Here is an 11653-nt window from a genome sequence, read left to right as displayed (position 1 = left end):
TGGTCTACAGAGCAAGTGCCAGGACAGCCAGGGCTACACAGAGAAACCTTGCCTTGAAAAAAAGCAAATGAAAACAAACAAACAAATAAACAAGAACAACAAAAAGATTTTGGTTTCCTCTGTATTTAAGGTAAGTACTAAGTGTTTTCATTATTTATTGGACTTATCTAACCTTGAGAGCTATAAAAAGCAATCATTACCCAGGTATTATTAAATATTGACAGGTGTGCTTAGGAACTATAGCATTACTCATCTGTAATGGATAAGCACTGTGAGAAAGTAATTCCAAGTCTTGCTTATAGTATTTCAGAACCCAAGGAAAGAATTTTAAGACCTGGTAATGATCAAATGTACCTAGTTTAGCATTTTACAAAGAAAAAAAAAAAACAAAAGCAAAAAATCCATAGCTTCTGCCTATAAAAGAAAGTCTATCAATTACGTTTAAATCCATGAATCCAGTATCTCACTGGAATACTTACAGGAGGCGTTACATGTATCATGTTTTCCATTTGCTGGTATTGTTTATTTCCTTTCAGTGCTGGTCCTGAACCTAGAGCCTCACGCATGTGCGACAAGTCATCACAGCGACAAGTACTTGGCGTACTCCAATGGATTGCACATGCTCATGACTCCACGAGCATCACAAATTGGAAAAAGTGGGCTGGGAGAGGATCGAAAGAGAGGAGAGAGAGAGAGAACACGAAGTCGGGAGGTGTAAGATTAAGGTCTCTTTATTCCAGAAGACACCAAGGTAAAACACAGGCCAGAGCTAGGTTATAGAACCCAGCCAGCGGGGCCAGAACAAAAGGGGCCAGGGTCCCCACGTGCAGCCCCTTAAGAAGCTCTCTTACGTCACCCCGGCTTTCTTTCACCACGCCCTTATGGGCGAGTCCCGGGTCCACCTGGTACCTGTCCCAGGACTATTGGGCGGGGCTAGGGTGTCTCCCTACAGGGAGGGATGAAGGATGGGGGTGTTTCTAGCAGGAATTACGGGGAGGAGTGTGGGTGAGTATAATCAAAATAAATTGTATCATAGGCAGGTATGAGAGTCCCAGAGATGAAGCACTGTTTCCAACAACAACAGAAAGAACTGGACTTGAAGGCTTTCCTTCTCTTCTCGTTCCATTAAGAACCCCACCTTGCTGCCTGTGGTGTGATGCCGTAACTCCTCTAATAAAGCAATTCCGTCTCGTCTTCCCTTTTACTGAACCTGTAACATCTTTTATTCATAAATACTTGCTGCCAATGCCTGGAATCCAAGCAGGTTTTGTTTCTCGTCAGTGCCCCATCATGGCTGCGTGATGGCAATAACTTTGCTAATTAATAATTCTAATGAAGTTCTAAAAGGGAAAACAACTATTTTTCAAGTTTAAACTAAATCAGTGTGTCCTACTACCCTCTGGAGGTAATGTGTTTTTTTTTTAGGGGGGGAGAGTGGGTGGGTGGAGAATCACAGAGTGTAGTTGTCACTTTAGACTGTACATGTAGCAGATCACAAATGACCCTAGTATATTTACATATCCAAGGGATACCAGTATCAGCTAGTAAAAATATTTACTGAAATATCGAGTAGAAAAGCAATATTATATGTATTTTTATATTGTGCAAATTTAAATTCTTTGCCTGCCATGTCTTGTTTGCATATGTCATTTGCACATGGAAGTCTCTTAACTATTGAAGATTCCTGTAAGAAATGCTGCTTTAGCTGGGCAGTAGTGACACATGCCTTTAGTCCCAGCACTTGGTGAGTAGAGGCAGGCAGATCTCTGAGTTTGAGGCAAGCCTGGTTTACAGAGTGAGTTCCAGGCCAGCCAAGGCTACACAGAGAAATCCTGACTCAAAAAACAAAACAAGTAATAGTATTAACATATTATTATTTTATTATAATATACATTACACATATACATTATAGATACATACACACAGATATATACTATATATATATACACACTATATTTTGTATAATAAAATATAAAAGCTTTTAAAATAATTAATTGGACTGGTATGATGGCTCATATGGTAAAGGCATTCACCACTAAGCCTGAAAATCCTGGTTTGATCCACAGAATCTACATGGTGGAAGGAGAGAATCATTTCTCAATCTAGCATGGTGTCCTTTGACATCTGTATCCATATAATGGCAAGCACACACACACACACACACACACACACACACACACACACACACACACACACACAGAGAGAGAGAGAGAGAGAGGGGGGGGGAGAGAGACATATATTTATATAATCCCAGCATCAGGATGTAGAAGCAGGAAGATCAGAAGCTCAAGGTCAGTTCTAGGTCAGTCTGGAATACAGGAACCCCTGACTCGCTCCCCAAAGCCAAAACCCAAATACCCCCAAACACTACATCAAAAGATGAATTATATCACACTATAGGAGATGGGATGGTTGTTTTATTTGTAGAATCTTTAAAATAAAATAGTTTTAAGTTAGCATACAAAGTGATGTGTCCCATTATGGCATTTTCATACATATGTGTTGTAATATTTTGTTCTTACTCGTTTCCCCTCTTGCTGGTCTCCTCTCTGCGACCCCCAAATAGTGTCCTGCATACGCTATTATCTTCCCTTCCTCCTCCCCCTCCTTTAAGATCTCATCCTCCTCACCCCACACATATAAATTATAATCTAGATTCTCCTTTTGGGAGAAAATATGCAGCATTTGTTTTTCTGAGTCTGGCTTAACCTTATATTCAGACCTCCAGCTTTATCAACTTTCCTGCAAATGTCCTGGTTTCATTTTTCTACATGGAGAGAGCACATTTCTAATGTAGGTGAATAAAAGCACATTTTTAAGCAGTAAAAAACCAAGTCAGAAATTTGGGGAGTGTGTTAGAAACTGAATTGTTAGCTGCAACTTCTGCTTTCATTCTGAAAATTGATTCGCTTATAGTAGCACAGCTAAGAATTTTTAAAGACAGAAGCAACTTCAACTGGCTCTGCTCTATAAATCTCCTTATAGCTCTAGCAATAAGGAAAATTTTTTTCATGCCAAAGGACTTCAGCCCACTAAACAGAATGCCTTTGTGAACATGAAAGACTAACAAAATACACAAACAATTTCTCTAAAAATTAGTGATGTAAGAGTACTCACTTCTATTACTATGGAAAAGAATAAGAGCCAGGTGGTGGTGTGGTACACATTTAAATCCCAGCACTTGGAAGGCAGAGGCAGGTGGATCTCTGTGAGTTTGAGGCCAGCCTGGTCTACAGAACGAGTTCCAGGACAGCCAAGGCTATACTGACGAACACTGTCTCAAAAACAAAAAAACAAAACAAACAAAAAAATAACATTTCTTAGCCATGTGTGTAGAACAGAAAAAAATCAGAACCATAGATGCAACCACTGCTCTGGTTTGAATGTCCTCACCAAAACTCATGGAATTCAATCCACATTGTTGAGATACAAAGAGGGTAGGAGCAACTGTGGTCTCTGGGGAGAGGGAATCTTTGGGAGGTTGTTTGATCCACTGGGACTGTGGATTTGGGAGCTGAGGTGCAGAGTCTCATATATAGCCCAGGCTGCCATAAATTTGCTGTGTAGAAGAGGATGACCTTGAACTTGTGTGCTTTTGCATCATGTCTGACTGGGACTGTGGCTTTAAATGAGGAGGAGAGACCTGAGACCTGAGCTAAGACATTGTTTCACCATATGGTGCCCTATGCCAACTTGGGACTCTGCAAGTTCTCCACCAACAAGAACCTTAGCAGCTGTGGCCACCCAGTCTTTATCTGTTAGTTTGAATGCAATTGGCCTCTATAATCTCAGAAGGAGTGGCAATACTAGGAGGGGTGGCCTTATTGAAGTAGGTGTGGCCTTGTTGGAGGAAGTATGTCACTGTGGGGGCAGGCTTTGAGGTCTCTTGCTCAAGCTTTGCTCAGTGTGACACACAGACCATTTCCTGTTGCCTTCTGATCAAGATGTAGCCAGCGTCATGTCTGCCTGCACACTGCCATCCTCCCCGCCATGATGATAATGGACTGAACCTCTGAAATTGTAATCAAGCCACCCCAATTAAACATTTTCCTTTATAAGGGTTGCCGTGGTCATGGTATCTCTTCACAGCAATAGAAACCCTAACTAAGACACCTGACCTGCTTTAAACTGTGAATAAGTACACTTTCATTCTGTGAACCCAGTCTTCATTCAAATATAAGGTTGCTCAAGTTGTCAAAATTACTAATAGTATTTCCTTATAATTGTTTTTTAAAGTTTGAGCTTTATACGTGTGATGACTTTGTTGTTTCCATCCCTATTCCCTTTTCTCACCCTGGCCCCTTCTCCCACTGGAGCCCTTCTTGACAAGTTACCCTCTTCACATCTGCCTTCCGTGTATGCCAACATGAACCATTAAGCCTTTTCTAATATTAGAACTTACTGAAAAAAGGCTCCCTTGAGAAAGCTCGCCTGGAACGTAGCTCCTTTGATGACAATATACAAACAGGGAACTGGTTAAGTGGAGAAAGGGCATGGCAATAGCTAGACTGTTAGTTTACAAGTGATGAAAAGTCAAGTTGCCTGGTATCAAAAAGGAAAAAACAAAACAAACAACACACACACACACACACACACACACACAAAAAAAAAAAAAAAAAACCCACTACTGATTCACATTAAGTCAGTTGTGATTGGATTTCAAGGCACAAAGGGCTTTCTCTGTTTCTTATTATCACTTCCCTCTTTGCTGGAACAGGCAGACTTTCTCCAGCAGAAGAGGACCCCAGCAACACCAAGCACATGTCTTCCACATTCCTGGGCAGCCTGTGACCAAGGTGCAATGGTTATTCTTGGTTGTCAACTGTATCTGGAATGAACTATAATCCAGAAATGGAGGGCACACTTGTGATCTGGATCTTGAGACAAGAAGACAACATGCCTTTTATCCAGATCTTGAGGAGGTTTGATACACACCTTTATTCTAGGCTTTAAGGTAAAAAGACACATGCCTTTAATCCAGACCTTGAGGCTAGAAGGCACAGCTTTAATCTGGACCACACCTTTTGATGGAGGCCTCTATCAGGATAGGGAAGAAGGAAGAGGGTGTGTTATTTCCTCGCCTGCTTTCCCTTAACTGTCAGCACACCCATTCCTTCACTGGCATTGAAGCCTACTTCTTCAGGAATGCAGCATATATAGAAAAACAGCTGAGGCACCCAGCCTCAAGCTATGGAGCAGCTACTAGATTCTTGGACTTTTCATTCATAGCTAGCCATTCTTGGACTGCAGCCTGCAAGTCATCACAATAAATTCACATACACACACACACACACACACACACACACACACACACACACAGAGAGAGAGAGAGAGAGAGAGAGAGAGAGAGAGAGAGAGAGAGGACAGAGACAGAGAGATTCATTCCATAAGTTCTGTGACTCCAGAGAAACCTGACTAATACACAAGAGTTTAGTCTCATTGGGCCATTCCTGTAGCTAAAATGTTCCAGTCAAGACAGGGAGGGAGGGAGTGTGGGATGGTTTTGTAGATATCTACAACAGCTCCTGTGTAACTAACTTTTCAGCTGTAAAAGCTTATAGTTTTGACTATTGGATGTTATGAATTCATGGAGCTATCAGCTCCTGTAACTACCTCAGAGTTTGACGGCAGTGGAAGTGCACTAGATGGAGAAAGGCTCTTATGTAAATGTTGGACGAAGCTCTCCTTGTTTGTTCTGTGTTCTAGCTGAAGCCCCAAAGCCATGACTAAGGAAACAATCACTCACTTCTCCCCATTCTAAAGAGAAATGCCTGGCAGATACATGCCAGACTTAGTCCAGTCTAGTGTCTATGCAAACTTCACCTGTAGCTTCTACGTAAGTCCAAAATATGAAGTCACTGAAGAAATCCAAGACAGGAATTGAAAAGTAATGAGTGCTTGGGCCTCCTCTCTCTCTCTCTCTCTCTCTCTCTCTCTCTCTCTCTCTCTCTCTCTCTCTCTCTGCACCACTCTTGTGCTATTCCACCCTCTTCCATAAATAGGTGGTCATTAAGTAGAGGAGATGGGTACCTCCCTTCCCCGGTTAAGCATAAGTTATCGGATGGGAGATGAGAAAAACTGATCAAGTGGAGGGAATGAGCCTGGGTCACTTGAAACAGGGTGATCAGGCCAGTCTTACCAACAAGGTGACACCTGCACAGAAAGCTGTGAGGGAGGAGTACATGCTGGTCACTCAGAAGCAGTGACATTGTCATGTTTCTATCTCGGTGTTGGGGGTTGGACCCAGGACTTCACCCTGGAGGCCAGTGATCCCAAAGGCCCTCCATCGGAACATATGTAATACATTCTGGGATGGAAATAGAGGCCAAAGAGACCGCAGAGAAGCAAGAAAGAGAAAAGAGGAGGTAGGAAGTGAGTGGAGAAGAGGAGGGTCCTTTAGCACCATGGGGTCAAGAGTAAAGAATGTGAGAAAAGCCTCCCCACTCTGTCCTGAGGCCCGCCGAAGGAAAACAGGAACAGACAGGAGATTGGTTCTGATTCAGATGGGATTGTTCCTTGTCTCCTAATACCTGAAAATGATACTTAGATCCCTGAGGAGTAGAAAGCAATGTGATTTCTGAGAGGTATTTTATATATGTGTGGAGGGGGTGGACAGAGAGAGTTACCAGCCAGTCCATGTTTGAAAATTAGATAAAAATCAGTCTAGTTTCCATTTGTACAGCAGAGATTTTATCTATCCAGCAACTGGTTACCTTCTAAAAGGAGACACCCCCCCCAAAAAAAGATTACATACCTGTAAATCTTAATTTAGCTAAATTTGATTATGGCATAATTACATGATTTTCCCTTTCCTCCCTCCAAACCCTTCTATCTATCTGCTCTCTTTCAAATCCATGGCCTCTTTTGTTATTATTGTTATATACGTGTGTGTGTGTGTGTGTGTGTGTGTGTGTGTGTGTGTGTGTACACGCCTGAGTGTGTTCCTAAATTCATTAATGCAACCTGCTCAGTCTGTATAGTGTTACTTGCATGTGGATGTATGTCTTCAGGCATCAGAGACCCAGGGATGCTCTTCCCTGGGGAATACTATTTCTCCCACTCTTAGCATTCCTTAGGTGTCTGTAGTTTGGGGGTTTTGTTTGTTTTTGATGTAGTGTTTAGGCCTCGTATGTTTTACCCTGTCTACATCAAGCAATTACTGGGTAGACACCTGCTGTAAAGCATCAAGTAGGCTAATATGCCATTTGGGAAAGTAAGAGTGGTGTGGTCTACAGAGAGGTGGTGGCGCACACTTTTAATCCCAGCACTTGGAAGGCAGAGACAGGTGGATCTCTGTGAGTTTGAGGCCAGCCTGATCTCCAAAGGGAGTTCCAGGACAGACTCCAAAGCTACGGAGAAACCTGTCTGGAAAAACCAAAAAAAAGGTCCACATCATTGATCAGAAGGAGGAAAGCATCAAGGAAGGACTTGACTTTCTATACTGTGTTTCCAAACCCCAGGCCTTGACCTTTCAGTAGAGCCACCTGCAAACAGCTTAGTGTATGTTTGTTAGACAGAAGCAGTAATGAAGCAGTCCCTTGCACAGAGATGGTTACTTCTTGCTAGTTTCCCATGGATGGTGTGAGCTCTGGGAAGTACAAACAGCTGTGGTCTTATAAAGAGAAATAAGTGGAACAGAAACAGAATAGCATGCAGAAGGCCCACTTAACAGTCTGTTCCTGAAACATTTTGATTTACACAAGATGAAAGTTTGTTTCCTTTACACATAGAAGAAGCCTACAGTCCACCCATCCAGAGAAGGCACAGCAGCTACAAGGTCACTGGGAACTGGGCCATTCCTATGGCACTGCCTTGCTCATTCTTGTGTGTGAACTCATGAAAACAGTGATTTGGTAGCCTGGGGTGGTGGTAGTTCATGCCTGTAATTCCAGCACTCCAGTGACTGAGGCCCTGGGATTACATTGGAGGGCTACAGAGTGAGACTTTGTTTCAAAAAGAGAAAAAAATGACTTGAATTGATCAATCACTTCTAACACTAACCAGCAGGAAAATGTAGGCATTCTAAAGGACACTTTCATTAAGTCCTCACACAGTGCTTCAGTGACCAAAACTAAGTACAAAGAAGGATGGGAGCCATGGTAGAAAAGGAGAATAGACAGAAGATAGAGACAACTACATATTTTAGCAAGACACACACACACACACACACACACACACACACACACACACACACACAGAGCCATCATTTTTTTTTTCCTCTGGAACTCCTGACCCTTCCATGACTACCTCTAGAGTACTTAAATTACAGGTGTATGGCACCTTGCCCAGCATCCCACCATATTCCTGTCTAGTAAGATGTGAGGGAAAGAATGCATTTCACTTCATAACTCTGTCCCTAAGGACATCAACTTTAGGGACACATGGCAGAGAGGCATGACTATCAAGGAACAGAAACAGAACAAGTCATTATGACTAGGTCGTTAGTAGTTGGAAAACTTGGCTCTCACTATAACATAAACTTTTTGTTTTGTTTTGTTCAGATGAGGTTCACTTTGCAGTCCTGGCTAGCCTGGAACTCAAAGAGTTGCTCCTGCCTCTACTTCCTGGGTGTGGAGTTTACAGGTGTGTACCACCATGCTCAGATCTAGTGTTGCATGTTTGTTCTTCCTGGTTGTCTTCAGATAAGAGTGTTACAACCTAACTGCTATGCCCTTTCTGCTCTTTCCTGTTTTGAAACTTCTTGACTTCCTTTGATGAGTGGTCAGTTTACACCGGCAACAGCTGAGTGGCTGCCAAAATTGAACTATATTGTGTAGCTTTCATTCATTAAGTTTTAAATGAGATCACAACAAAAGGTCTCTCTGCACTGAACTGTAGATCAGGCTACATGTTAACATACTTTTGTTTCTATACTTGAGTCATGATGTGACATTAAAACCCAGTATAATGGCTATTTCTTCCATTCCTTTCTTATTTTCAAGAATCAAACTGAGTAAGCAAAGAATATTTTCATGTTGGATATGGGGACACATGCCTATAATCTCGCTCATAGAGGGTGGAGGCAGAAAGATATAGACTTCAGGGTCATCCTCGGCTACACAGTAAATTTGAGGTCAGATTGGGCTACATGAGACCCTTTCTCAAACAAACAAACAAACAAACAAACAAAAAACAGAGAGGAAGCTTTGGGGATTTGTTTGGTTTTATTTTTATTATTTTGCTATAGAAAGCCTAGAGTTCCAGGGCTGAATATAACACCTGTGGCTACATGTCAGACAAGCACATGAAAAGTTTTATTTTGTGTTATTTTTAGAGACAGGGTCTTAAGTTTCCAAGGGATAGCCTGGAACTTACTTTGTAGCAGAATAACCTTGGTTTCATGATCACCTCTCCCACCTCCTAAAGCCAGAGCATTGTGTGAGCAAGGAGAGCATTCCATCAACTGAGCTACAACCCTGTCCTAACAGAAAAAGTTTGAATTACTTAGAAACTGCTGAAAAGGAAAGAAACAACCATGGGATCCTCATTGTTAGCGTAGGAGACTTGAGTGGATTTCAAAACTTTAGCAGTAATGACTTCAGAAAACTAGCTCAAGGCCATTAGTGAGATTGTCTCCTTGGATACTGTAGTAACCAGAAAAGATAATTCAGCACTAAAATTCTCTGATACGTATTTAAAGAATTTTCTAATCGACAGATTTACAAATAAAAAATAAAACAGTTTGCTTCATTCTGGCAAAAGAAAAAATCTGTGGAGGTCTTACCAGAAAAATGGAATCTTTATAGGAGAGAATGCATATTAGAGAAACAATATTTTAGAATGGCATCAAGCTCTCAATTTTTATGCATTACAAAACATAACAATTTCCAGTGACCTACTTTAATGGGAGCAAGGGAGCTGGAGGATTTTCCCCTAGGCTTCCTGTGCCTTTTTTGATACCACCATTTTGTAGTTCTTGTTCTTAAGATTTCACTAATGTGCCCTGAAAATACCTTCAAGGGCCAAAGGAGAAGAAGAAAAAGAAACTGAGGAAATTGCAATATTAACTGCAAGGAATGAAACATAAGAAACAGACAAGCCAGTCACTCAGAATACAGGAGAAAACTGGAGTGGAGGATGCCAAGCTGGACTGGCAACAGCTTTCAGTAGGTACAGGACATACAGAAAATGTCACCAATTGATCAAAATAATGTCACATGGCACAGACGTTCTCAGATGTAAACAAAAGCTCAACTTAAGGTTAATGTTAAGACTAATTTATTGAGCATGAGAATTGCTAAGTGGGTAATGTTCAACTAAATCAATCTGCTGTAACAACATGGCTACTAAATAAGAGAGGTGGCAAACTCTTGGAGAGAAATGAAGCCTGATCATGTGCTTAGATACAAAGGGATCTGCAATAGCTTTTGAATATTTTAGTGTGGGGGGCAGGAGAAGTTGCTGGGATGCTTGTCAAATGTTTTAGGGCCCTTTCCCAGAGATTGAAACTCAGCAGCTGTAGGGAGGGATTTCTAATCTCAGTACTATTGTTATCTGCAGGGGAAGAGGATCATTTTGTTCTGAGTGCGCTGTGCACTGAGACACACACTGTGGCACTGAGATGTTCGATAGCATTCCAGATCCTTGATTAGCAGTAGGAAGGACTTTCTTCCTACTTGTTAGAAACAACTAACTTAGTTAGAAACAACTAACAACAATGTCCAGTTGTTTCTAGACATTGCCAAAGATCCCTAGGCACAAAGTAAGCCCCCCTCCTCTGAAGGTACCCATCCCCACTAAAGCCTAGGGCCTTATATGCCTAGTGAGAACTATCATGTGATTTTTACACATGTGGTCAGTGACTACACTTGCGAGACACTGAACTAGTGTGAAGGGTTAACCCATGTCCTCTCTCCTTGAATTCATGTTGACATTTTTAACTCTCAGAGCCTCCAAACATGACCTCATTTGGGAACAAAGTAGTTGCAGATTTAGCCTTAAAATAGGGTCATACAGGAATACAGTTGCCCTTACTCCAATATGATTGATAATCTCTTAGAGGGGGAAAATCTGTATTACAGGCATGCAAATGGAGAAAATATCAAATAAATATCAGAGTTGAGTGTTGGTAGTGTGTTCCTATATTTCCAGTACTTGGAAGGCTGAGGCAGGAGGATCATTAGTCCAGACCCAGACTAGATAGACTATATAAGACCTTTCTCAAACACACACACACACACACACACACACACACACACACACACACACACAGGATTAGAATTATGTTGTTGAAGTCAACTATGCATGGCTTGGAGCAGATCCTTCTCTAGCCTTAGAGGAAGAACCTCTGACTAGCCCTTGATCTCAGACTTAACCTCCTATAACTGGTCACAATGTTTGTCCTTTGAAACAGTCTGTAGTAATTTGTTACAGTAGCCCTAGGGAATAAGCACAAACAAATCACTGGCCAGAGTTCAGTATGGAACAATATTTGAAGCCTGATCAAAGAGAGAAATAAAGATAATGATTGTCACCAATTCCTAACTTATCTGACACAAAAGATGCACTTAATAAATTAATAACATGCACTCTTACAAAATCTGTGCATATGTGTCTGTGTTTGCAGTGCTGGAGATGAAACCCAAGGCCTTGAATATTTAGGCAAGCACTCTACTGCTGTCCTCAGCCCCTAGAGCAACATTATATCATTTGT

The sequence above is a fragment of the Cricetulus griseus genome, chromosome 5, assembly GCF_003668045.3.
Source record: "Cricetulus griseus strain 17A/GY chromosome 5, alternate assembly CriGri-PICRH-1.0, whole genome shotgun sequence".
Lineage (NCBI taxonomy): Eukaryota > Metazoa > Chordata > Mammalia > Rodentia > Cricetidae > Cricetulus > Cricetulus griseus.
This window is presented reverse-complemented; position numbering follows the sequence as displayed.